Source organism: Lissotriton vulgaris, chromosome 11 (genome assembly GCF_964263255.1).
Source record: "Lissotriton vulgaris chromosome 11, aLisVul1.2, whole genome shotgun sequence".
Lineage (NCBI taxonomy): Eukaryota > Metazoa > Chordata > Amphibia > Caudata > Salamandridae > Lissotriton > Lissotriton vulgaris.
Genome location: NC_141699.1, coordinates 921604886 through 921632654, shown reverse-complemented (window position 1 = coordinate 921632654; position 27769 = coordinate 921604886).

Here is a 27769-nt window from a genome sequence, read left to right as displayed (position 1 = left end):
CACACTTAGATTGTAACAAGGTTATCTCTGAATTAGATTTAATCAGTATAGCCACCCCTTTGGTAGTGGTTGGTTGCGAGGTAGTTACCACCTGCTGAATCCATTTTTCCCCCTTCAGAATATCTCTTAATTCTTGTTCGGTAGAGTGGGTCTCTTGTAAGATAAATTTTTTTTCTGGTGCATCCTTTAAGTACTGAAGAATTCTTTCTCTTCTATGCTTAACCCGTAAACCATTAACGTTCCATGAAAGAATCTTAAGGTATGATAATTGAGTTACCCTATCCTGCATTATTTCTCCAACCGAATGTATTTAAAATCAGACTTTGAATATGGCGATTTGGACATTTTCTTTTTTTTTTTCCCCAGATGCTCCCCACCCAGTGCCTTCCCCTCCCTCCCCCCCCATCCTGACCCTCCCGTGCTCCCCTGGAGAACCCCCCTCCTTTTCATGGCCTACTTGGGCCATTGAGACTCTTTCTCCCGGGTGTCTGCTCTATATAGGTTGAGAGCATTGAAAGTATGTAACTAAATTTTAATAATAGTTGATGCATGAACTAAAGTTCTCAATGCTTTGACTGTTCATCTTCTTGCTCTCTTAAATTATCATCTTTGAGTAATTGCAGGTATTCTTCTGCCTCATCCAACCTTTTTAGAACTTTCATTTTATTTTTATACATCACTTTCAGTGATGCTGGAAATTTTAACTGAGCGGTAGCGCCAAGTTGTTTAAAAGGTTCTAGCAGCTTACCAAGCTCCCACTGTCTAGATGCTGTGATGTAAGACACATCTGATCTGATCTGATAAGAAAAGCCGTCTATCAAAAGCTCGCTAGTTCTTAATGCCCTATTAAGGATCTCTTCTTTTAGAGTGTAGGTCAAAAAATGTACTAGGATCTTCCTAGGCCTGCTCTTGTTTGGGTTCTGCCTGAATGGGTCCCTGTGAACTCGTTGGATATCTTTTATTATTTCTTCTTCAGATATCTCTAGTTCTATTGTTTGTTTGATCAATCTGGCCACAAAAGCTTTAATATTTCCCCCTTCTGCCCCTTCTGGAACTTTTAACAGGCGTAGGTTATTCCTCCTTTGAGCGTTTTCTAAGGACTCCATTTTTTCTTGGAGTCCTTGCTCCTTCAGTCTGAGATCCTCAAGCTTTTTAGTATGTTGGGTAGCAGACTTTTTTAGTTCTGCTACTGAGGATTCTAGATCAGTGGTTCTAGCGGCTAAAGCATCGAATTTCTCCTTGATCTCCTGCTGATTAATTAGTGGAGGTCACACACACTCCAAGCAAACTCTTCGTGTCATAAAGGAGGAACTACACTTATTGTCCTGAACATAGATGAGGAGGTGTGTCACTGCACTCTGAGATTGCAAACAATATGCTTTGATATTCTAAAAGAGAAGCAACTCTGCGCCCCTTTATAGTGAAACTGAGGTAAAGTCCGACATAAATTCACTGTATTTTTAGTTCGAACAGTATCCTTGTGACAGTGTTGTTTTCCAGTGTGCTTACATTGTGTGTAGTAGTATGTAGCAGAGTCAGTGCAAGGGATGGTAGCACACTGATAACATAGAACATAGAAGTGAGTAAGCAGGGGAACAAGCACCTTTGCCTTCAACGTTTAGAGGAAGATGTATATGTTGCTGAAGTCAGTCTCGGGATATCTCAACATGCAATGTGAAATGTATAGGAATTGTTTGTTTCACGTTTAACTAACTATATCTAGATAACAGTGTATGAATCTTATAATTTGTAAGACAATTGACTTGGCAGGAAGAAAGGTGAATAAACAGCTCAAAAATAATTCCACCAAAAGACGGTGCTCAAAATCCTAGCCATAAAGAGCAGAGGTAGGTTTGCAAAATGCTTGCTATTCTGTATAACATATTCCCTTTGCTTCTTTCTTTGAATCTGCAATTGCTCTCCGTCCAATGTATTCCTAGAAAGGTCAGTAAAAATATCTGGAAAACAGAACCACAGATAGACTTTTAACCCCTTCGATGCTGATGACGGAACGGTTCCGTCATCAGCGTCGGTTGAGCTGTGCTGATGACGGAACCGTTCCGTCATGACTCCGCCCGCGCAAGGCGGAGTCAGCATGGGCGGGGAATTCGCGCCGCACGGATGCGGTTAAAAGCCAAAGAGTAAATATCAATATTAAAAAAAAACCTTACATTAAATTCCAAAAATGTGCACATTTGAACAAATAGGACTAATCAAAATAAGGGTGGAAAAACAGAGAAAATAAACATTACTTATTTGGATCATAAAGGATTTCACTTTTTTCTTATTACGCCGAATTGTTGTACAGATGGATCATTAAATCGAACGACCCACCTGAAAGCAGTTGCATAGTTTACATTAGGCTGCTGTTGCCTCATGTGATTTTACCAGGCAGAAATGGACAGTAAATTCTGGTTCAGTTTTCACACAAGAAATTTGGGGGACAAAATTTACAAGGGCATTCCGCCACCGGACAATCGCTTTTTAAGAGCTCAGGTGGCGTAATGCTCTGCTCCATATTTATAAAGCAGCACTAAGCCACTTTGTATAGTTTAACACCATGAAGATGTGCTATGGCCCCCAAGCAAGTCAGAACGGCCCCCGCTCCACCAGGGCTGAGCAGGCAATTTGAAACGCCTCCGGGCGCATGATTGGCGGTGGCGGCTGGTGGCAATGCCGCTGAGGAGTCTGGTGCAGGTAGTTCCTCCCCTCCACTCGGCGGCCGCTGTGTTGGGGTAGCGGCGGCGGGAGGGAGGACGACCAAGGCTAGCGGTCATTCAGGCAGCAGGAAGATGTGCTATGGCCCCCAATCAAGTCAGAACAGCCCCCGCTCCACCGGGGCCGAGCAGGCAATTTGAAACGCCTCCGGGCGCGTGATTGGCGGTGGCGGCTGGTAGCAATGCCGCTGAGGAGTCTGGTGCAGGTAGTTCCTCCCCTCCACTCTGCGGCCGCTGTGTTGGGGTAGCGGCGGCGGGAGGGAGGACGACCAAGGCTGGCGGTCAGTCAGGCAGCAGGAAGATGTGCTATGGCCCCCAAACAAGTCAGAACGGCCCCCACTCCACCGGGGCCGAGCAGGCAATTTGAAACGCCTCCGGGCGCGTGATTGGCGGTGGCGGCTGGTGGCAATGCCGCTGAGGAGTCTGGTGCAGGTAGTTCCTCCCCTCCACTCGGCGGCCGCTGTGTTGGGGTAGCGGCGGCAGGAGGGAGGACGACCAAGGCAAGCGGTCAGTCAGGCAGCAGGAAGATGTGCTATGGCCCCCAAGCAAGTCAGAACATTGCAAAAACATTGTGGCGAGCATATCAACATCCACTGTCTCATAAAGGTTAGTATATATGTAAGTGAGTAAGTAAATAGCTTTATTGCTCGGTTAGTTAAAACTGTAACATACTTACATATCAACATTCATAAAATCTGCACTGCACTCATGACATGATTCATCAATCAGTTACTGTAAAAGTTGCGTATTATCTTCTCAAGTATAATACAGTAATAATAACAGTATAAAATAGAATCATTAAAAAAAAATAGGTTATGATTACCGCTGTACTGTAATTTCGAAAAAAACAAGGCCAGAGAGCAAAACATTTTTTTTTCAGGTTTGCAGTTCAGATAAGGATCTGGCAGGTCACTCCTTATTTAATAGCTGCCCTACATGTTCTTATTCCCCTGGCGATTGAGTATTTTCCTGATTAAGTGACCCATGCTGTATGTAGATATGGGCGTGAAGTATCCTCTTTTTTTTAAGCCGCAGTATCTGTATATGGTGCATCTATTTTGCATCGGGCTTGATAGGTCCACTGTGGTCAAATTTCAATAAACAGGAGCTGTTCTACATATAATAAAAATCTTTGTTATCTCGCCCACCAAGCCCACTAACAGCACACCCTGGTGGGACTCGCTGTCCCAAGGTGCACAGGCCTCTGATTACCGCATTGGTTCCAGATGCCACTGAGGGGAGGCGGGTGATCGCGCTACAAAGCGCTGCCTCAACCCCCGCGGCGCGGGACGCTTCAGGGGAGTTTCTAACAGCGATTACTGCTGGTGACTTTGCTGTTCATTGCTGTGCTACTCTGGGCTGCTCCTCACATTATCTCGGCCACCAAGCCCACTAACAGCACACCCTGGTGGACTCGCTGTCCCAGGGGGCACAGGCCTCTCATTATTGCATTGGTACCAGCTGCAGCTGGGGTAGGCGTGATGTTCACGCTACAAAGCGCTGCCTCCACCCCCACGGTGTTGGACGCTTCAGGGGAGTATCTAACAGCGATTACTGCTGGTGACTTTGCTGTTCATGGCTGCGATATTCTGGGCTGCTCCTCACGTTATCTCGGCCACCAAGCCCACTGACAGCACACCCTGGTGGGACTCGCTGTCCCAAGGTGCACAGGCCTCTCATTACCGCATTGGTTCCAGCTGCCGCTGGGGGAGGCATGGTGATCGCACTACAAAGCGCTGCCCCAACCCCCACGGCGTGGGACGCTTCAGGGGAGTATCTAACAGCGATTACTGCTGGTGACTTTGCTGTTCATGGCTGCGATACTCTGGGCTGCTCCTCACGTTATCTCGGCCACCAAGCCCACTGACAGCACACCCTGGTGGGACTCGCTGTCCCAAGGTGCACAGGCCTCTGATTACCGCATTGGTTCCAGATGCCACTGAGGGGAGGCGGGTGATCGCGCTACAAAGCGCTGCCTCAACCCCCGCGCGCAGGACGCTTCAGGGGAGTTTCTAACAGCGATTACTGCTGGTGACTTTGCTGTTCATTGCTGCGCTACTCTGAGCTGCTCCTCACATTATCTCGGCCACCAAGCCCACTAACAGCACACCCTGGTGGACTCGCTGTCCCAGGGTGCACAGGCCTCTCATTATTGCATTGGTACCAGCTGCAGCTGGGGTAGGCGTGATGTTCACGCTACAAAGCGCTACCTCCACCCCCACGGTGTTGGACGCTTCAGGGGAGTATCTAACAGCGATTACTGCTGGTGACTTTAATGTTCATGGCTGCGATATTCTGGGCTGCTCCTCACGTTATCTCGGCCACCAAGCCCACTGACAGCACACCCTGGTGGGACTCGCGGTCCCAAGGTGCACAGGCCTCTCATTACCGCATTGGTTCCAGCTGCCGCTGGGGGAGGCATGGTGATCGCACTACAAAGCGCTGCCCCAACCCCCACGGCGTGGGACGCTTCAGGGGAGTATCTAACAGCGATTACTGCTGGTGACTTTGCTGTTCATGGCTGCGATACTCTGGGCTGCTCCTCACGTTATCTCGGCCACCAAGCCCACTGACAGCACACCCTGGTGGGACTCGCTGTCCCAAGGTGCACAGGCCTCTCATTACCGCATTGGTTCCAGCTGCCGCTGGGGGAGGCATGGTGATCGCACTACAAAGCGCTGCCCCAACCCCCACGGCATGGGACGCTTCAGGGGAGTATCTAACAGCGATTACTGCTGGTGACTTTGCTGTTCATTGCTGCGATGCTCTGGGCTGCTCCTTACATTAAATCGGCCACCAAGCCCACTAACAGCACACCCTGGTGGGACTCGCTGTCCCAGGGGGCACAGGCCTCCCAGTATCGCATTGGTACCAGCTGCCGCTGGGGGAGGCATGGTGATCACGCTACAAAGAGCTGTCTCAACCCCCGTGATGATGGGCGCGCGCAGGCGCGCCGGGCGAAGCCCGGGCCAAGGGCGGGCCAGTCTGAGCCTGTCCGAAACTTTTTGAGGCTGGGCTGGGCCACCCCCTTGATATTTTGACTTATGTGAGCTGCTATGCTATCAAGTGTGCTCTAGCCAATCCAGCGCATTGCTGACCCTGGGTGAGGCATTGGGGGCTTGTTCTAGTAAAGTGTAGGGTTAAAAAAAAATTGAAGTTTAATGTGGAGTACGTTTGGCCCCATTTAACTGAACTCTACCTACCATCTGTAACCTGGTAAGGGAGGTCCTCAAAACAAACAAGTATGGGGAAAGATACTCCCCAGCCTATAAGGCCAAGCACTAGGCACAGAGCTTTAGTGCACATTACAACTGCTAAACCCACAGTGATTGATAAAATGCTACGGCAAGCAATAGGAGCTGTCTCCAGTGAAATTGAGTGCACTGAGAGACGTCTCTCCCTAACACCAACGCTACCAAGAACTTCTCCACTTTTGGAGTCAGGAGCTCCCTGCTCTCTCCAAACAACAGATTCCCCGATCAGTCTAGATTTATCGCCTGTACAAGAAAGGATAGTACAGGAGCTTCCCAGTAAAACAACTATTGGTGGGGGTGGAAAAAGGAAAAGAGATCATAGGAAACAAAGAGCACATAAGGGAGGGAAACATGTGAACCATTCCTCTGTGGTGGGGTCTAATCTTTTGCATCTGGGTAACATGGTTGGTTATAGTAGTAAAGAAGTAATGGAGCCACCAATCTGGCGTTTCACACATGGTAAAGGAACTTAAATCTAATTTTGAACATCTTATAAAATCTGAGCTTGCAGCTGCATTGAGTCCTACTGATAAGCTGGCCCTATTGGTGGATTCTTGGGGAAGCAAGCTCGATATTGCCCTGGACATTATCCAATCTAGTAAAATCCAGACCCAGGCCATCACACTTCAACAAATCTCTGTGATTCTGTTTACTTTGATTGACAAAAGGGGACTCAGTTGTTCCTGAGGGAAGAGTCAAAAGTAAGAGTAAAAGTAAAAGTAAATGGGTCAAGGAGGGGAAGAAGATGGGTAGTGCTCAGTGGAGTGCTACCCTGGGCATCCCATTAGTTGGAATGAATGGCCTCACACACTCTTGCAAGTGTCATGCTTCATCATTGGCCGTTGCTCCTCGTTGGACAGGCGGTGCAATGTCCAACGGGCTCACCTCTAGGAGGGGCTCTTTATCGGAGATCTTTTTTCCAACAGCCTGTGGGTGAAGTGCAAGTGAGGGGCCAAGTAAGAAGTGAATAGTGTAGGTGGGTGAGTTAAAATATAGCAAGGGATACCGGAGAGCAATTTATTCTGGTGGTTCCCGTACTATAAATAAAATCAGTGGGTGGCCTATGATCGCCAGAAGTTAGGTTCTGTATCACGATCTAGGACTACACAACGTTCAGTAGGGTCAACATGTTTCTCGCTTGTGCAATTATGCTGCGATTCTTCAGGACCTTAAATACATCTATCACAAGGAAAGACCTAAAAGTGTCAACCTATAAACATCAATTTACTATTACTGTTGTACTACCTGATAGTAACCGCTCTTGCCTAGTGGAGACAAAAGGGAAGAGTTTATCAAAATACAAGGACAACAGTTACCCATTCTTGACCGTGAGCACACTGTGATTACGTGCAGAGGAGTGATTATGTGTCTGTGACATTCTGTGAGCAGTGACCAATAAGTATCCACTATATTCACTTTATTGCATGTCACCTCTATCAGCAATTAAAATTAGAAACTAAAAACTACAAACAGAAAGGCTAAAGTAAAAACATGATAGCAGCAGTCGTATTCAAGGTATCTCATATGTCTATCTCTGGGGAATCCTTAGATACTCACCTACAGGTCAAGGAGTACAGGTGTCAACAGTACCCGGTAGGTGTGACATCAAGGGAGAGAGCCAATAGGGGTTTAATGGCTAGAGGGAAGACAAAGATATGTTTTTTTAAAATTGTCAGGGAGCACCCAGTGTCTGGGTGTTTCATTTGTGGACTGTTTTCTCTATATACTGAAGATCTCGCACCACCAGTATGTACCTATAGTGTTATAATATATTCATCTTATGTAAGAATCTAGGCGGGTATGTAGGCACATCTAAGTAATCATTGTCATAGATCTGCCCCTGTATAGTCATCGCCATATTCCTATTAATATAATAAACAGACACCACCAAAGTGCAGCGTTGGCGCTTAGCAGGCGCCACTTGCAGAGCGTTAAATGTTGTGGTGTTGCCTAGTCTCACAACGTATCAGATGCGATCAGGAACTCACAGGCACAGAGCCCTCGTATTTAGTCGGATTTCCCAAAACTGGCTGTGGACGCGCCCGGTTGTACACCAAGCGTCTGGTGTCCGGGTCGATCTACTAAACCCACTGCGCTCCCAGGGGGTCGTTATGAAAGGCGCGCCGTGCACTTACTTCTCAGAGCCTTGGTCAGAGCTCTTACGCCTACCCATCGCTACCGGGATCCGGATAGTGTCGGGTCCCCGGTATGCTACTGTATTTGTTCCTCGTTTGGGGCGTCACCCTCGTGGCTCGTGGGTCACGTGTTAGATTGTGTAAACGTGGTCGCCATCTTGGAAGGGAGATTCCAAGTGCGCTCACACTGTGAACTTAATGTTTGTATTCGAGGGAGTGTTGGAATTAGTAGTACTCTTTGGCGGTGGTTAATAGTAGTGTAAATCTTATGTAAACGAATGGGTCAGCCCTCTTAAATTGAAGAATTAATCGGGCATATCGCATTTCTCGTGTGGAATAGCGTGAAATATGGGCGCCATCTTGGAAGAGTGAAAGGGTGAACAATAACCCCTTCTTTATTAGTTATTATCCCAATGGAGCTACATGTGTATAATTACAGTGACCAATTTATATCATTTGGAAACACTAAGGACCTGTTCCACAAAGAACAGCGGTGGATACATAGGTTATCATCAGACAAACGGGGGCTCAACGAAGACATCCCGTGGAGCAGTCTGTAAACATACTGACTGTCTAGGTACCAGGCTTGGTACATAATAGTCTATAATACTCTGTAGTCACTATCCCATATCTAGAGTGACGGTACCAACAGGGAACTGAACACACACATCCCATATCCACTTAGTGTTTCCAAATGATATAAATTGGTCACTGTAATTATACACATGTAGCTCCATTGGGATAATAACTAATAAAGAAGGGGTTATTGTTCACCCTTTCACTCTTCCAAGATGGCGCCCATATTTCACGCTATTCCACACGAGAAATGCGATATGCCCGATTAATTCTTCAATTTAAGAGGGCTGACCCATTTGTTTACATAAGATTTACACTACTATTAACCACCGCCAAAGAGTACTACTAATTCCAACACTCCCTCGAATACAAACATTAAGTTCACAGTGTGAGCGCACTTGGAATCTCCCTTCCAAGATGGCGACCACGTTTACACAATCTAACACGTGACCCACGAGCCACGAGGGTGACGCCTCAAACGAGGAACAAATACAGTAGCATACCGGGGACCCGACACTATCCGGATCCCGGTAGCGATGGGTAGGCGTAAGAGCTCTGACCAAGGCTCTGAGAAGTAAGTGCACGGCGCGCCTTTCATAACGACCCCCTGGGAGCGCAGTGGGTTTAGTAGATCGACCCGGACACCAGACGCTTGGTGTACAACCGGGCGCGTCCACAGCCAGTTTTGGGAAATCCGACTAAATACGAGGGCTCTGTGCCTGTGAGTTCCTGATCGCATCTGATACGTTGTGAGACTAGGCAACACCACAACATTTAACGCTCTGCAAGTGGCGCCTGCTAAGCGCCAACGCTGCACTTTGGTGGTGTCTGTTTATTATATTAATAGGAATATGGCGATGACTATACAGGGGCAGATCTATGACAATGATTACTTAGATGTGCCTACATACCCGCCTAGATTCTTACATAAGATGAATATATTATAACACTATAGGTACATACTGGTGGTGCGAGATCTTCAGTATATAGAGAAAACAGTCCACAAATGAAACACCCAGACACTGGGTGCTCCCTGACAATTTTAAAAAAACATATCTTTGTCTTCCCTCTAGCCATTAAACCCCTATTGGCTCTCTCCCTTGATGTCACACCTACCGGGTACTGTTGACACCTGTACTCCTTGACCTGTAGGTGAGTATCTAAGGATTCCCCAGAGATAGACATATGAGATACCTTGAATACGACTGCTGCTATCATGTTTTTACTTTAGCCTTTCTGTTTGTAGTTTTTAGTTTCTAATTTTAATTGCTGATAGAGGTGACATGCAATAAAGTGAATATAGTGGATACTTATTGGTCACTGCTCACAGAATGTCACAGACAAATAATCACTCCTCTGCACGTAATCACAGTGTGCTCACGGTCAAGAATGGGTAACTGTTGTCCTTGTATTTTGATAAACTCTTCCCTTTTGTCTCCACTAGGCAAGAGCGGTTACTATCAGGTAGTACAACAGTAATAGTAAATTGATGTTTATAGGTTGACACTTTTAGGTCTTTCCTTGTGATAGATGTATTTAAGGTCCTGAAGAATCGCAGCATAATTGCACAAGCGAGAAACATGTTGACCCTACTGAACGTTGTGTAGTCCTAGATCGTGATACAGAACCTAACTTCTGGCGATCATAGGCCACCCACTGATTTTATTTATAGTACGGGAACCACCAGAATAAATTGCTCTCCGGTATCCCTTGCTATATTTTAACTCACCCACCTACACTATTCACTTCTTACTTGGCCCCTCACTTGCACTTCACCCACAGGCTGTTGGAAAAAAGATCTCCGATAAAGAGCCCCTCCTAGAGGTGAGCCCGTTGGACATTGCACCGCCTGTCCAACGAGGAGCAACGGCCAATGATGAAGCATGACACTTGCAAGAGTGTGTGAGGCCATTCATTCCAACTAATGGGATGCCCAGGGTAGCACTCCACTGAGCACTACCCATCTTCTTCCCCTCCTTGACCCATTTACTTTTACTTTTACTCTTACTTTTGACTCTTCCCTCAGGAACAACTGAGTCCCCTTTTGTCAATCATTGCTACTTGGGGCTCTGACTCAGGTTGGACCTTCCATTCTTCTTATCTCTTGGAATGGTAAATTGGGCCTAAGGATCAACACTTGATCCAATTCTGCTACCCCTTCTTTGTTACACATTCTGTTTACTTTAACTGTGTCATCTCTCCAAGATGGACCAGAACCACCAGCCCAAATGATCGCACCTAAGGGGCCTATTCTTTCAACCCACAAACCTCAGGGTCTACTTCCTCCCCAACAAAAAGCGACACATGCCATAAATAATGCCTCTGGTATGAGAGCTATGGTAACAACTCTGGATTGTCCATCAGAGCAATACCCTCTTAGAAATGGCAAGGGAGACAACAAGAATCTACATCGTCCCAACCCAAGGTAAACCAATGCCACTCTGCCTTGTATAGACTTACCTCCAGCTTCCACTCCGTATGTGGTTATACTAGCTGGAGTACCAGAGTTGGAAATAGGTTGTGTGGAACCTTACCCAGAACTAAAGAATAAAATCATACACTGGTTAAATAAAAGTAGACCCTTACCACCTCAGATCCACAGTGAAATTCTATGCGCACGCAGGGTTAGTTGGCTTGGGCAGAGGCAGAAAGAAATCATGGGTCATTGTGTTTTCATTAACTTTAGGGATAGCCAGGCAGTCCAATACATCCTAGAATAGGGGCAGCCCAAGGTGATTAGTGGCATCCAGACACTCCCCTTAGGCTTCTTTTACCCCCCTAGCCCCCTATTAGCGAGAATGGGAAGTGTGTTCAAAGTGTGGGAAATGAGAGCTCAGACAGGCAACTTACCAAACATGGGTTGGGGCTCTGAAATACATTTACCATTCAACATTCCACTCAGCGACCGATATAGTTCCCTAGACCAGGTTGACTGACTAAACAATACTCTTAAACAGCTAACCCCTATAGATAAAAAGCTAGTAGAGCCCCAAAACTGTGAATTACTCGAACTTTCTGACCTACATTCCAAGGCAAAACAAGATGTTGCACAAGTGGTTAGTACTCTAGGCGCCACAAATACAACATCCGAGGTTCTTCCTTGCTCCTACACAGGGACGGGCGGGGATTCCGTACTTAGTATCAGACCATCAGGGGGAAACCTTGTCTTCCCAACTTGGAAACATAGTAAATATGCAGTGCACTAAGCTTTTTTCCTGGAACATAGCAGGTTTAATAGCAAAAATGGATCTCCCGGATTGGGGAGATTTCATAGACACACATGAGCTATGTCTTTCCCAGGAAACATGGGCAACAACTCGATTCCATAGAGTAGGATACGTTGCCTACTGCATACCAGCTGTCCGGGGGCCCCAGGGGTAACCCTCAGGGGCCCTATGCATTTGGATTGGTATACACCTGGGATGTACTATTAAGATGATAGATACCTCTTCCCCTGACATTTTGTTTATCCTTCTTTTATCAGAAACTCTCCCTAAGTTAGCCATCATTAATATTTATTCTCGTCCAGTGAGATATGGGCACACCTCGCAGACCCTATATTGTTTGGCTTCTTTTCTTCTTAAGTTATCTGAGCCAACACATGTAATCATTGGAGGAGACTTCAATTGTCACTTTGAACCTCTCAATGGCATATCTTCTACCATAACAAGTGAGGAAGATTTGGTCTGGGCATACCAGAATGTAACATCTACCCAACAAGGGGGTGGACCTCCCCCTTGTCCTTCAAATGAAATCGCTCACACTTAACCACTCGCTTAGGGTATGTATTGGCCGCTTCCCAACCGACAGCCCGGGTAATCCCACCTTTAGAAAAAAGGAACAGGCATCAACAAATGATTATATCCTGCTAGATGTTGAGCTGTGGTAGAGATTAAAGAACTTTTTGGTTCAACCTCGTTGTGAAAGTGACCATAATCCATTGGTGCTATCTTTAGAGTGGTTTCAGTTTAAAGATGTTCAGGGAATACCAGAACAATGTCCCCTCAATTTAATTGCAATCGAAGGAGGTAGAAGAGTATGTTGGGGTACATTTGTACAATCAATTGAAAAAATATCCTCCATGTACGAACAAATTATTCCCTTCTTAGAAACCGCATTTGCGGTTTTCCAAAATAGTAGAGGCCCAGAATCTCACTCGACGTTAGTTAAGAATCATCAAGATAAGGCTTTAAAAATATCAGAGTTCTTCTACAGCAGTAAAAATCCTAAAAATCTCTCCCCAAAACTAAACATACCTGGTTTAACAAAGCGTGTAGGGAAGCTAAATCCGCTTTGACTCTAAGGATTAGGGTAGGGGATAGCCCATGTATCAAAGATGCCAGGTTACATTATAAAAAAAACTCTTGCTGAAGCCAAAGCAGCGTGGGACCTCGACAGATGGGAGGCAATTACAAAAGCTTTAGATGAAAGAGATATGAGAGGCTTTTGGAATTTAGTTAAAATCCGAAGGCAACTCAGCTATCAAACCCAATCTGGGAGAAGATGCTTGAAGATCCCATTTTAAAGTTTTATATTCAAAACTCCGTGATGGAGAAATAGATGACACGGTATTAGGTCTTAATCAGATTCCAGCTAATAATACCGATATACCACTCTGCACATTGGCAGAGGTATCCTTGGTGCTGGCCAAATTGCTGCTAAACAAGGCACAAAGGTTGGACAGGATCCCTGGAGACCTGTTTAGAAATGACCGCGCTGTATGGGCACCCTACTTATAGACTTTATTTAACGCTATCCTCCACATAACCCGGCAAATTACCGCCCAATCAGTCTTATTGATGTTAGCCAAAAGGTTTTTGCTTATGCACTCCTGGGTCAATTGCAATCATGGATGGATGAGACGAATGTATTGACTCCTTTACAAGTCGGCTTTAGGTCTAAAGTCTCAACCATTGATCAGTTATTTAGATTGCAACTGACCCATTGGAAAACTGTAATTTTGGAGGGTGGTAGTCTTTACTTAACCTTCGTGGATCTGAAATCCGCCTTTGACATGGAGCAGCTTTGGGACTTACTACATGATACGGGAGTACTGCCATATTTATGCCACCAGCTTAAACGCCTGCACGAAGGTACCTATGTAAGGATAAGATATGGCGCGAATGGAGAACTAACAGCTCCGTTTCCCATTGAGAAGGGGGTGAGGCAGGGTTGCGTGCATGCACCGACCCTGTTCTCCCTCTTTCTCAACGGCTTAATTAACACTGTACTTACCGTCAAGGATATAGATTCACCAAGGCTAGCAAACTGTAAAATGCCAGCCTTAATGTTTGCTGATGACACCGTCCTCTTATCCAAGTCACCCTTGGGCATGCAGCGGGTATTGGATGCATTTAGATTATTTTGCAAAAAAAGGGATCTGGAGATAAACCTCCAGAAAACGAAATACATGGTTTACCATAGTAATACTAGTAATTGTCCACACCCTCGAATGGAAGGTAGGCCTCTAGAGTGGGTGTCTACTTACGACTACCTGGGTCTTACCCTAACTGACAAGATGGATTGGGGGACTCAAGTTAAGAAAGCCAACTTGAAATTAACCCAGTCCATAGGGGGAATCTTAAAAGTTTATGAAAGTTGTACCCAAAAAATGGTAGCCCCACCAGCAGAAATATTTAAGACTCAAGCAAGGGGAGCCTCACAATATGGCGCTGAACTTTGGGGCTACTGCCTGTCCTATGCCATAACTGCGACAGAGAATACCTTTATTAGGCAGCTGTTGGGGCTTCCAAAAAGTACCCCTTAATCCCTCTTAGGATAGACTTGGGAATTGGCCCCATAGCTGATCTAATCGCCATCTGCCCCCTCCTTTACTGGCGTTGTCTCTGGAGTACGCCGAAGTTAGCATCCTACAGAGAGGAATTGAAGGATGTCATGTCCATCCAGGGTGCAGGAAAAATCTCCCTTGGTTATCTTATATTAGGAAACTATGCCACGCACTGGAGAGAGAAAACATGTGGTTATTACCAGAAGATAGTTCCCCCTGATTTTTAAAAAGTCCTTAACCTTAGCTTTTAAGGAATATAAATTGGCCCATATTTTGCAGAGCATAGACTCATCCTGCTTGACCTCCAGGTTTCTCGACGTCAAAGATCAATATAAGCTAGAATCGGCCTTGGATAGTATCCAACCTTTTATGGCCAAGAAGCTATTCTTACAGTTTAGGCACGGGACCTTACCATTGCCTGCATTTACAAATAAATGGAAAGGAGCCATTAAACAACATTGTCCTGGGTGCTCCCTAACCTGAAACTGAACTTCATGTCTTACTCTTTTGTCCTGCTTATAAGAAGTCAATGTATAAGTGGGTTCTTCAGCTCTGTAGGAATCTGGGGATACGCAATCACATTGAGGTTTTCAGACTACTCAAGTATGAGATGCATCCATTAATTGTAGTTCTGACCTCTAAATTTCTATTTGTGATGTGGTGCACTCGTTGAGGCATTATGAAGGAAAAGAGTTGGGCAACAATGTAACCGTGGCCATTCACTAGATACCCCACGGCCTAAATCACCAAATATCTCCCATTGGGGAAGTTCATTTGAACTCTTAGTTTAGCCATTTGTTCTTAATGTTTTTACTTTTAACTTGTTTTTTTATCTGTACAGATCTTAAACTTTTCTATTGTCTTATAAGAACGCTTTGGCTTTAAGCAACTTCTATACAATTGTAGTATAATATTGTCTTTGGCTCCAACGATACTTTGCACAAACTGTTATAGGTTATAACTGTTGTTGTTTGTAACTTTGCAGCACTGTGTAATGTTTTAACAAAATGTGCTTTTCTGGCTGCAAAGCCGAAATAAAGTTATTTTGACTGACTAAAAATCATTGTTCCTGCTTGGCTGAGGTTTTCAAAGCCAGGTCATGAAGTTTGATGTATTTTACTAGTTTGCAGTTTATTTGGGGATCTGACTGGTCAAACCCTTTATGATCTTTGCTCTACATGTCCTTATTCCCCTGGAGACAAAGACTTTTCTTAGTAAAGTGACACATGCTGTATGTAAGTAAGGGCATATAAATATTAGGTGGATAAAATCCTCATTTTTGCTGCTACAAAGTCTACATGCTGTGGACACGCTTTTTGGTCTGCTGTTGACGGTAGCTGGCCAAAGCGAAGTGCCATCAGTTGTTTTTTTAAGTGTACCAGAAACGTAAGACTTACGTAAGGAGTAGGATTTAAGGTCTTGAAGTTTTTGATTACCATCTAGCCATGTCACCTGTGGCTGAAGCTGTTTTTATCTAACAACAGAGAGTGAAGTTTTGCAGCTTTGTTTAAGATGTGTTTAAAGTTTGTAAAAGATAGGTTCTTGTTCCATACCTAAGTCGTACAAGTTGATGTTAAAGCTTTGAGGAGCTACTGATGGTATTTATATTTTTTTTATCATTTTCTAACTTCTAACTATACAGCCTTGTTGAGTGGGGAATATACCAAGTTTTGTTTTATTTTGAACCAAGATTTTATTGTGGTGTGTATTCTCCCTACTGTTTCGTTTATTAGCCCAAATTTCATGCTCCCCCGTGATGGTGATGTATTCTGAGGTAGATGAAAGACCCGTTTGTAAGTTGTGGCCTGCAACATATTCAGGAGTGCATAGTCTTTTCTGTGTGAGGAGATGCTGGCATAGAATATTGTTGGTAGAATTTTTACAGCCATGATGGATAGCAATTGTTTGTGAAATGGGCCCTCCAGTTTTTTGGCCAATGTGCAAAAATCGAAGGCTAGTGCATTGGCTCTTTGTGACTCGTAGGTCTTTGGTTCGTGGTGATTGAATCTGCTGTCAAAATAAACTACCAAGCACTTGTAGTTGGTTACCTCTTCCAGCAGTTTCCCATCTAACCAGATTTTCTTGAGAGGACTTGGACGGGTGCTGATCCGCATGGTTTTAGTTTTTGATGTGTTATTCTCCAGTTTGTTAGCAAAAACATGTTCATGTATTTTAGCAAGCTACCCCGGAGACCACCTTCCGTTAGGCTCATTAGTACCACATTGTCTGCATATGACATTAGGATAACTTTCCCAGGCATGGTGGGTGTGATTTGTTCTGATTAAGCCATGGTTTTAGGTCGGACAAGAACAGATTGCAAGTAAGTAAAGTTTATTTGTTGATTAATTAAAACCATTACAAACAGCAGTGAGCAAATTCAGTTTACAACCTGATTTAAGCAAAACGATAAAAACACAGAACCAGTGTGGAAAAAAGACTAGCCAACGCTCATGTACATACTTAGAACGAATTGAAGATGAACAATTTAGCAGCAGAAGTTAAGTAAAGTGCAATGTACGCTCTAGTTCCAAAATCAAATACTTTGGATGGGAAGCAAAGAATTCTGATAAAACCATTATAAACTTAAAATAAACGTAATATACTATCTCCCAAACTAATTTGATGTACTTAGTGGCAATAAATTAAAAAATCATATGCTAGCAGCAAATATTATCTATAAAATGAGGTGATACATTTATAACAATTATATTAAAACATTTCTATAAAATTCCCCCGTGATCTCTAAAAGCATTTACTATTGTAGAGTCATTGACATTTTAGATAGCATTCATTACATGAATTTCATCGGTTGCAGTGTCTTCCTTACATAATTTTGTTTCCGCTATAAGGATATACTTGACAAACTGATGAATTAATCTAGCTGTAATACCTCTTAGACATACAATGATTGCAGTTCTGCACGTTCTTACTCCCATTTCCTTAAAAAACGTCTTTAAAAACATTTTTTGTTCAACAAGCAGTTTTGGGCACAAAGTTACAATATGCTGTAGGGTTTCTTCATTCTTACCACATAATATACAGACATTAGAGGTCCAATTTTTTTCCCATTTTGGGATTCCATCTTTGGTTGGGTATCTCCCAAACCGTAACAGCATAAATTAATTTTTGATATAAGGTTTTAAATAAAATTGCAGGTAAGGCTGGGGATACAGGTTAGTAAAAGAGTTTGCTATTGTCCAAAGATGTTTTTTCCCCTTAAATCGTCTTTGTCCGTTATACAAGACAAAAGGGCTGCTGATTGATTGATTGTTTTTTTGAAAACCATTTTGCACCTTGTTTCATCCTCTAAGTTCGGACAATCAAAGGCCTGCCTTTGATTGGAAAACTGATTGAACAGGCGTGGAGCCAACACATCCCCCTGTAAGTATATATACGTAGTTTCACTGCCCTTAACTTAACTTCACCCCCTCCACCTCAGTAACTTGTATATACACATGGTGCTAAAAGTAGTAAATCTATATTGTTTTTGCAGTTTTATGTGACACGAACTCGACCCGAGGATATCAGAGCACTTTACATAAGCACCAGTTGGATTACAGATGATTGGATTGAATTGCATTCATTTTAAGGCATGGGGAGATTAAGTGACTTGTCCAGAATCACAGGATGTTTGAGCCTCCTACCAGACTCGAACCTGGTTCCCAAGCTTCAAACTCAGCCACTCTGTCCTCGACTTAGTAGTCAGAACCCTGCAGTTGATAGTGCTGCAGGACAATTTTAAATACTCCCTATCGTGGGAGAACATCAGATCAGATCTAGAGCCAGCTGCTTTGTGGATTGTATCTAGCCTCATACATGAATCAGGTTGCCATGGTCATTTATCATGGACCATGCAATAAACAATGCCTGATTCACAAAGATTTTGCTGTTATGCACGAAGAAGTGCAATAAGTGGAGGTCACACACACTCCAAGCAAACTCTTCGTGTCATAAAGGAGGAACTACACTTATTGTCCTGAACATAGATGAGCAGGTGTGTCACTGCACTCTGAGATTGCAAACAATATGCTTTGATATTCTAAAAGAGAAGCAACTGTGCGGCCCTTTATAGTGAAACTGAGGTAAAGTCCGACATAAATTCACTGTATTTTTAGTTCGAACAGTATCCTTGTGACAGTGTTGTTTTCCAGTGTGCTTACATTGTGTGTAGTAGTATGTAGCAGAGTCAGTGCAAGGGATGGTAGCACACTGATAACATAGAACATAGTGAGAAGTGAGTAAGCAGGGAAACAAGCACCTTTGCCTTCAACATTTAGAGGAAGATGTATATGTTGCTGAAGTCAGTCTCGGGATATCTCAACATGCAATGTGAAATGTATAGGAATTGTTTGTTTCACGTTTACCTAACTATATCTAGATAACAGTGTATGAATCTTATAATTTGTAAGACAATTGACTTGGCAGGAAGAAAGGTGAATAAACAGCTCAAAAATAATTCCACCAAAAGACGGTGCTCAAAATCCTAGCCATAAAGAGCAGAGGTAGGTTTGCAAAATGCTTGCTATTCTGTATAACATATTCCCTTTGCTTCTTTCTTTGAATCTGCAATTGCTCTCCGTCCAATGTATTCCTAGAAAGGTCAGTAAAAATATCTGGAAAACAGAACCACAGATAGACTTTTAACCCCTTCGATGCTGATGACGGAACAGTTCCGTCATCAGCGTCGGTTGAGCTGTGCTGATGACGGAACCGTTCCGTCATGACTCCGCCCGCGCAAGGCGGAGTCAGCATGGGCGGGGAATTCGCGCCGCACGGATGCGGTTAAAAGCCAAAGAGTAAATATCAATAATAAAAAAAAACCTTACATTAAATTCCAAAAATGTGCACATTTGAACAAATAGGACTAATCAAAATAAGGGTGGAAAAACAGAGAAAATAAACATTACTTATTTGGATCATAAAGGATTTCACTTTTTTCTTATTACGCCGAATTGTTGTACAGATGGATCATTAAATCGAACGACCCACCTGAAAGCAGTTGCATAGTTTACATTAGGCTGCTGTTGCCTCATGTGATTTTACCAGGCAGAAATGGACAGTAAATTCTGGTTCAGTTTTCACACAAGAAATTTGGGGGACAAAATTTACAAGGGCATTCCGCCACCGGACAATCGCTTTTTAAGAGCTCAGGTGGCGTAATGCTCTGCTCCATATTTATTAAGCAGCACTAAGCCACTTTGCATAGTTTAAAACCACTTCGTAAATATCGTACCCTTTCACGCAGGTATCTATGTGAAAGGGGCTTGCAGTGGGTGTTTGCTGAAGGCATTCCATCGCAACACCCATTGCTTTTTTATGCTGCCCCAGATATACAAAGATCTGTAACTAGAGAGTGGGGATGTAAGCATGGTGCTGAATGAGTCGTACTCTAGTGGACCAAACAATATTGCACATGCTTGACTGGAAGAATGCATAGGCCCTGATTAGTTTACAAACTAGGCAGAATTCTAAGTGGAGATTCTTGGAGGCCAGAATTACCATAATCTGCTGGTATCTCTGAGAAAATACCACCAATTATGTGTAAATTCACTTAGAATGGGGATCTATTTTGTGGATATGTAATTGCTGTGCAGTATTCAGCAGCGGGTGATGCTACCTTGAAGAAGCAGTGTGGGAGAGAAATCTGAAAAGAAACACTTACCGCCCAGCCGGCCAGCTAGCCGGCCGCCACCTCTCCTGCATCCTCTTCCTAGCTTCTTCTTGGAAACTGGAATCAGGAAGCACCAGGGCTCCCACGCTCCCCGCAGCCAATCACAACGGTGCAATGCAGTGTTGTTATTGGTCTAAGCATCATGACACAATGTTCAGCCAGGGGCTGGATTAGTCAGCATGTTCTCCATGCAGGCTGTAGTGCAGCCTGCATGGAGAACATGCTATGTGCACATGAATGTTTTGGGCGGCTCGAGGGGGCCAGCAACTAACTCATGCTCATAAGGGTAATGTAAACCACTCCTCCCCCTGCCGTGAGATTAGCCCCGCCCCACAAATACTCCGCAAAGGGAACAAATAAAATGATAATAAGCCTGAGTTCATTTCATTTTATTTTTCCGTTTTTTAACACTGCAAAAAGCAGAGGGTTGACGCTCCTTCGCCTTAGTGGAGGATCTGCCACTGGTTTTCAGCATTGTATTCCCCATTATTCAGAGGGATTTAGCACACACATTTACCACTTGCTCTGAGCAGATAACAAATGTGTGTTGGCCTTTCTTTGGAGACAGTGGTGGAGATCAGAGGGAGGGTTAGTATGGAAAGTTAAGATTAGTTCTGGAAAGGGGAAGCATTGAATGTTCCCTCCTATCCAGATAAAAGTTCCTGGTGTGGTGGAGGACAAATCTTCGCTGCTGTTTCCTTATGTGATTTTACCAGGCAGAAATGGGCAGTAATTTGTGGCTCAGTTTTCACACACAGGAAAATTGGGGGACAGAATTTACAAGGGCATTCCTCCACAGGACCATCGATTTTTACGACACTCTGGTGGCGTAATGCTCTGCTGCATATTTAAAAAGCAGCACTAAGCCACTTTGCATAGTTTAACGCCACTCTGTAAACATTGTACCCTTTCACGCTGGTATCTACATGAAAGGGGCTTGCAATGTGTGTTTGCTGAGGGCATTCCATCGCAACACCCAGTGATTTTTTATGCTGCCCCAGATTTACAAGGATCTGTAAATCTGAGGCAACGTCAAAACTAGTGTCACTGAAAAGTCGGCGTAAGTGTGGCGCAACGAGGAGAAATACTTTTATTTCATCTCGTTTTTTGCTCTTTCTGTGCATGCTGCATTCTGCAGCATACATAAAAGGAGCACATCACCTTTAATGATTGTTTATGTGGAAGAGGTGTCCATTCCTCCACATAAGCAATCATCCCTGCAATGCAGGCACCCTTGCACCATGGTGCAAGGGTGCCTCCATTGCAGGAATGATTCCCTGCAATGTAGGCACCCTTGTAACATGACACAAGGGTGTCTGCATTGGCACTAGGCAGCTTTTTTGGTGCCGGTGCAAGGGAAAACACAGGGGTTCGCTTTATTCTTGTGGATACGATCCATCCCTGCATTTTTTAAATGACGCAGTATTGCTAAATTGCTTGCAGTGCCATGCTGCATCATTTCTTGTGAATGTGCCTCTGGGTGTAGGAACCTCAGCCATGTCATGATTGAATTGAGCAGAATTCGATACAGTAATTCTGGTGTGCCTTTTGGTGTGGAGAACTTTACAAATGGCTGTTTTCAGAAGAACCTGAATCTCAAAACATAATCTGAGTGAGCAAACACATGATGGTGCGTCAGGGGTAGTAAGCGCTATATAAATGCAATTTACATAGCAGCAGCTGCTTTCATTGGGCAGTGAAGCGCCTCCCCCTTGCTTTATTTTCCATGGTGCCACCAAATTTATGTGCCACCCACATTAGAAATCAAAAAACAACATTACACGCTGTGTACAATGTTTATTTATCATTGTGGCTGGCACATTAGACAGGAAAAGGCACCTGTCAGACAGCTGGCTCCATACAACTAGTGGCATCTCCCCTCTGTGCTGGCGTCATACTCTGTGTCAGGAGCTCCCTGTCCTGTCTGGTATGTTGGCACCCTCAGGGATCCCTTCTTGCTCATGTTGTTTCTGTCCACTTTTTTCCTTGCCACTGGCAATGTGTGTTTCTTTTTATTGTATTTGCTGGTGCCAGTGCTTGTTTTGCCAATGCTTGTTGTTTTTGGGTGCTAGCAACAGTGTCATATTATTGGACTTGTGCTGTTGTTAAGCACCGGCTGTGCGTATGGGCGGGACTAAGGCACCGGGCATGCTTATGGGTTGGCTAAAAAGCCTAAGCCTCGCACCGGTCGGTGCTTGGTTTGATTTCCTGGTTCCCACTTCAGCTGGAGACTGCTCCTGCCACCGCTTCAGGATTTCCTCCTTTACCATTGGACAGAAGCACACGCCAGTCCGAAACTGCAGCATGCATCGACAGCTAACTGCTGAGCTCTTTAAGGCAGTAGGTGAAGTTTAAAGGCTCTGTGACTTTGACATTTTCTATTGGTATCAGAAGGCTCGTGCTTGCATATTTGCCATGTGAATTGGGCAACTGTTATTTGGCACAAATTACTTTTGATTCAAGACTATGGCATTTACATATTTGTTTCACGCTTAGCACTTGGAGTCATTTCATGTTTGAACTTATATAATATTTTTATTATGCTTAAAACCTGGTGTCATTTTATGTTTGAACTCATTTCATAATTGTATTTATGTTTGAACTTATTACCAACTTCTGAGAGTTTTGTTTTTACACTATTTGCATAGAACTGTGATATTAAGACGACTTTTGTGAACTTGATATCACGCCTTGAGCATGGAATAAATTTGTTACCCCTCTGACCATCATATTGTATGGTCCTGGCTTATGTAGCCATTTGGGCCTGTTCCTGGATGTGAATATTTTCTTATGGAAGTTTTGTACGAACAAAACAACGTGTCTAGGTTCTATTTGTTTACATGGCAGTAGATGACACATAATCATAGCCAGTGACTCATTTTTGGCAGGATTGTTCTTAGAGAACTATTATTTGGATTGTATTATCCTGAAACCTACAGACAAAGGCTAAGAGAGTATCTCAGCTCCTCTTGAGAACTAGGTAATTAACCTAACTTGCTAATTATAAATGTTCTGTGTTGAGTGTGGCTGGGTGGCCCAGAAGTGTCTCTGTACGCATCTGTTGCATTTCATATTTTATAGAGAAATGCAAGTCCACAAAAAGTGATCCTACTCTGCAAACAGATCCCCTTGAGTGTGTCGGGCTGGACCAGGCTATGTGGAGTAGCAGTGTTCTCTCTCTTTTTCTCATCTTTTTCTCATCACATTCCCCTTCCCTTTTGGGATACCTGTTGGGACTGAGTTCAGTAGTGCCGAGAGGTATTCTAGGAGGAGAGAGGACAGTTAATCACTCCTGCAGTCATCCTGAACTTCAGGTGAGTGGCTGCGCCACAGTCTTACATTCTGACCCTCACGGTATTCAAGGGTCAGGCAGCCAGGCAATGATTTCCCCTAACACATGCACTAGTGTGCACGTGCCCAACGTCGTGCCGGCTCAAGGGCTTGCTTCAGCGCATCCCTGGCCACACCTAAGTGCTGTCTTTGTGGTCCACACCTATATGACATGCAATAGCATTAATTAATTGATTAATTAATTAATTAATTAATTGTGGGTTTCTAACCCGCTAGAATCGACTCCCGAAGGAGTATCTCTGTGCAGTAGACCGCTGGGGAACCCGTCCTGGCTTTCCCTGTGAGATGTTCCCTACTGGGTATCTCCGAGGTGAAACCAGGCATCCCCGGCGTATGTGGGGGGCCGTTGTGGAGATGAGGCAAGCTAATGCCCAGAGTTGCCGAGTGTGATCCCTGGTTCAAGTAGGCACCAAGGTGAGAATTATCGAGTCCGCTGACCCTGGTTCATGACCCTGCCACGTCGGGAATTGAACCCTGGTCCCGGGCCGTCCTCCGCTCTCGGGTCTGCCGCCTCTAACCAGTGAGCCACACCAATCCAGCATCTCATTGTGCAGTAGCCCAGGGCTGCATGAGCATCAGCCTGGGCTTGGCTGCATGCTAATTATAACTGCCTCCCCACCCTGACACCACACTTTCCTAATTCGTGATAGGGTGGGGTCAGTTAGCATCACAGGCCCCACACCACCCTATGACAATTTAGGGAAGGGTGGGGTTACCATCCCAGCCCTTACAAGGTCTCGAGCCGTGGCCACTCAAGCAAAAATCGTTGAAGCCCACCTTTCAGCCACCATCAAGCACCACCGCCAGATACCTCTCTGCTTCACGCTGACCTGCTAGAGCGGCCGACTTTGAAGCTGGAGAACTGGGTTCAAGTCGTGGCAGGGATGTGAAACATCCTGTGATTCATTCTGTGGAAATCACACATCTCTCCGTACCTAAAAATGAATGTGTCTGTCTGTCAGGAAACTAGTACTCATGTAAAAGCTCACCCTATTCCTTCAGGTCGAGTTTGCGCTGTATAAAACTGCAATACCAGGCCCATGAAAGGAAATTTTGGCAGGACCTTCACGGGACCAATTAGAATCTACGGGATAATGATGAGGACCACTCCCTGGGCTCCTTGCATGGGCCTAATGTGTGGCTTTCTTATCTGTCCAAGACTCAATGTTTAACAATAAAAGGCATTTACAGTCTCGGTTTAAGAGAATATAATCTCCCCGAGACTCGTGTGAGCCACCAGTGATGCGCTACATACCTCTTTGGTGGCAGCTGGCAGTTACCAGCCTTTGTGTCATTTGCGGCTCTAAGCTTGCAAATGTAGGCACAACATGGCTTCAGGGGCAACACAGTGGGTGTGTGGGCAAATCTATCTGGGTGGAAATATAAATATGATCTCCAGTTGCAAAAAGGGCACCTGGGCAGATCTTATTTTGAGTAAGTGCTGTTGTTCAAATGACACAGTGGGTACTAGGGCAGAGCTCTTGTGACACATGCAGAGAGAGGGCTACCTGTCTTGCACACATGTATCAGTGGCTTAATGGAGTCAGTGCTTAATTTGAACCACAGGAGCCCACAATGACTGAGAGCAAGACAGGTAAAAACAGAGAGACAAGGAGGAAGAGCAAGTCGGGAGAATCCCTGTGAAGCCACCGTTATGCTGGTTTGGTTGAGACAAGGTCCTTTTGCAGTTGGTCATTAGTTTGTCTACTATGGCCTAGATATATTGTTTATGAACATTATTGTGTGTTCCTTCAGGGGTGCGTGTGTGTGGGTTTGCATGTTTCAATGCTTTAAAAATTAGCTATATTTGTCTGAAGAGCACAAGGTTCAATTGCATAGATGCCACTTGGTGAAGAGATATTACTGAGCCCAAGGAAAGTTTGTTGGAGCTTAAGAATTATCCCTGGGGGAAGTGGAAGTTGCTTGCTTGACTTGCTCCCTTAGTGAAATTTGGGAGAGAAGTTATGCCGCACCACTTTCAAAGTTCACCACCAGCCACTGAAGGTACAAGTTCAAATTGCAGAATTACACAAACGCTAACAGGCGCAGACAGTCCTAATTCAGTTCCTGAAGATTAACAGACAATCCTCTCCAACCTTTAAAATACTTGTTTCATTGCTTTCCTTATCACTCACCATCTTTTAACATGATTTCTAAGCCTGACAGACAGTAAGAGGTATCTTAAACCATGGAACAGCATGAGGAGCCATGATCTGCATTGTATTAGGCACCTGCCTTTCCTAAAGTGTCTATTTCAGACCCAGGCAGCATGCATTAAATGTAGCTCAGAGGATGTGAATAGTCAGATGAACACAGATAAGCACCACAGCCCCTAAATGCAGGTTAGTCTTCAGCTCTGCTTTTGCTTTCTGTCTATGTTGGCATGTCATCATACATACATCTAGAGAGATAAGTAGCATATAGCCAGGTTGAGGCGCACAAGTCCAGCACCTCCCTGTTAATGCAGCACTTCATGCAACCCAGAGCACACTGTCTGGCCATAGAACTGATCCTGTTACTGCCATACAAATGTAATGGATCTAAAGTGGACTGGGTAGTCATGTTCCTGTCAGTTCCTCACATACATTGGAACCGCAAACCAGAATGACAGTGGTTGCAACACAAAGCCCCATCTCAAATCCAGTGCCATCTTAAGGACTTTTGGGATCCTCCTGGCCACAATATATTTTAGGGTCTCCTGCTGGGAACAACTTTCAACTTTGTACCCATTAAATAAAATTCACACCCTCATGATGTAAAATAAAATTCAATTATATATTCAACTTTCAGAAAATTGGGCATGCAAACACAGCAGAAAGTTCAATCTACCCTGCAACCGTCTGCTTGCTCAATATTATTAAAGGAAAGCTAAAGCAAGAATTAATTAATTCAATTATTTTTGTGATTAGAACTGGATTTTTTGGTCTTGTAAAAACAATATGTTACATGGAATTACATGGTTAGGAAGTTTGTTTCTATGTTTGTAGTTAAAACAAAGAAAATATGACTTGGCGGATATTTAATGTATTAGTGCATAAAATAAAAATAAAACCTAGCACTTGAAATTGCAACTTTATTAACTGAATATTCATAATGACAACTAATTCACCCTTCCCAGCGAGATTTCTCAATGCAACAGAGAATATCAAACTCCCTGTTGTGAGAGTTGTCACTGTTCCATTGGGTGACCTCAAGTAGGTTTCACTTTGATTCTGGTACCTTGCCACATCCCTCTTCTTTTCTTTCTATATGTACACTTCTCTGTCTCGACAGTGACCTCTAAGTTTGAGTAAGATAAATGGTGAGTGATGATACATAAGTGAAATGGAAATACAGCAGTGTAGTACAGTGAGAGGGTGATGTACATCAACGGGGCACAGATGTAGAGAATCAGAGTAAAGAGAGAGAGGTGAGTTTGTAAGAAAGAAGTAGCGAGAGGGAGGTAGAAAGGGATATTCAGAAAAAGGTGCAGTGGAGAAAGTTGAAAAGAGAAAGAGGAGAAAAGGAAAGAGAGAGAGAGAATCTGTTAGAAGAGGTGAGGTGAAGTAAGGAGAGTCATAAAGATTATTGTTAGAAATGGGATCTCTAGTTAGTAGCGGTATACACCCTGTCCAAGTAGGGACCCTTCCTTGCAGTCATGGTAAGGGAGTTACACACCCAAGATAACCCATGCTCATCCCCTGCTAGCCTGGCATGAGCAGCCAAGCATATCTCAGAGACAATGTGTAAAGTATTCATAAAAGACACACACAGTGACACAGTAAAAACACTACAAATGGACACCACACCAGTTTAGAAAAGTAAACAATCGTATCTAAACCAAACAAGACCAAAACAACTGAAATCTAACATACACAACTCAAGATATCACTTTTTAAAGTTTTTAAGCAATTATGTCCATTGAACTCTACTGAAGCAATGTTTTTTCACAAAGTTCCTTAGACAAACAGCTGCAGAGGAGGAAAGCATTGGAAAACACAGCAATGTGTTGATTCCTGAGTCACTGGGGAAGCAATGGGTCAATTCTGCTGCACTCAGGAGAAGTGTTACGTCCAATCAGGACTGTGAGGGGAAGCAATGTATCGAAATCCATGACAATTCTGGCCTGTGTGTGATGGGGTTTAAAACTTGGTGCACAGGTGTGATGCGTGGATATCTGGACTAAGGGTGGGCGGAGTTCCCTTAGTAATGCTATGCAGAACTCCGCAAAGTCACAAAGGACATTTTGAGCAAGCTGCACCACACAGTCATGCATGAGTGCGGCCATCTTGTTTCTT